Source organism: Frankliniella occidentalis, unplaced genomic scaffold (genome assembly GCF_000697945.3).
Source record: "Frankliniella occidentalis isolate FOCC.00 unplaced genomic scaffold, Focc_3.1 Scaffold18, whole genome shotgun sequence".
Lineage (NCBI taxonomy): Eukaryota > Metazoa > Arthropoda > Insecta > Thysanoptera > Thripidae > Frankliniella > Frankliniella occidentalis.
The window spans coordinates 115,823-116,913 of NW_026267148.1; the positions used below are offsets into that span (position 1 = coordinate 115,823).

Consider the following 1,091-nt stretch of genomic DNA (forward strand, 5'->3'; position numbering starts at 1 on the left):
TATAATATATATTTATATATATCTCTATGAAAATACTCCTGCTGGTATATTGCTTTCCAATTAAATGAAGAAGTCAACTGGTTTATACAGCTGCATAATCAGCTCTGGTAACGAATATTAAGATCCTCTCTCAAAAACGACAAAACAAGCAACAAAATTTGACAACAAACTGCAAGCATACAGAGCGTAAGTATCTATAACACTTAAATTTTCACAGCATAAAGGCAACTTTCTGAAAACATTCACTTTCCAGTCTAAATTCACCAATAGACAGCATTGCTTGAGCATTGCATGAATCTACGAACACACATTTTTAAAATTTAGTTTTGCAATCAGGTCAAGGAGGTAGAGTCCAATTTTGTTTTCCTGAAGGGATTTGTCCTCCATGAATACTTATAGAAAAGATGTGCATCATAGCAATACATATCTGGCACTTAGTCTTCAACAAATTAATACAACAAAATCAGTTGGATTCCTATATGAATATACGTTTACAATGTGAACTCTATATGACTACTTTTCAGCTAGCAGCATACAAGTAAGTTCTTGCATAATGGCGTCCTATTTAACATTAAATTCTATCCTCTTTCTTATAGGTTGTTGTACTTGCATGTTCAGTGTATTTTTGGGTATTTATAAATGAGATCCATTATTGGCTATGTTATATAATCTTTATCAACACATTCACACATTCTATATATGTATATATAAATACATATATACACATTTGTGTGTGGATATATACCTTTCTCAACATACATATAGTTTTTTCTATGTAAATTATACATATAAGGAGTCTGCGAGCTCAACAACTTCCCGTTTTAGATTCTGAATGGAACAAGGCATCATTGAATTGGTAAATTAGTGACACTTTGGGGAAATCAGCATGAAAAGTAGATTTTCTCCTTGAAGAAACAATTTACCAGACTATCAAGGTCATCAATCTTGCACACCCCACACATGCATATGTATATATATATATATTACCTCTCTGATAAATTTTACACTGTACAATGGTCACTCATCACAGACCTAATCTGTAGCTAAAATATCAATATATATAGACGCATTTATAATATATATTTATATAT

At 31.3% G+C, this 1,091-nt stretch overlaps 1 protein-coding gene across 2 annotated transcripts in view; it reads right to left on the reverse strand.

Moving 5' to 3' along the window:
• Positions 1 to 653: 653 nt before the first annotated feature.
• LOC113214977 (zinc finger protein 395) overlaps positions 654 to 1,091 on the reverse strand; it is a 160,364-nt gene continuing 159,926 nt past the window's right edge. For both annotated transcript variants that reach the window (XM_052264345.1, XM_052264346.1), the window contains one exon: positions 654 to 1,032. The gene's annotated coding sequence lies outside the window, so the exon portion shown is untranslated. The remainder of the gene's footprint in view (positions 1,033 to 1,091) is intronic.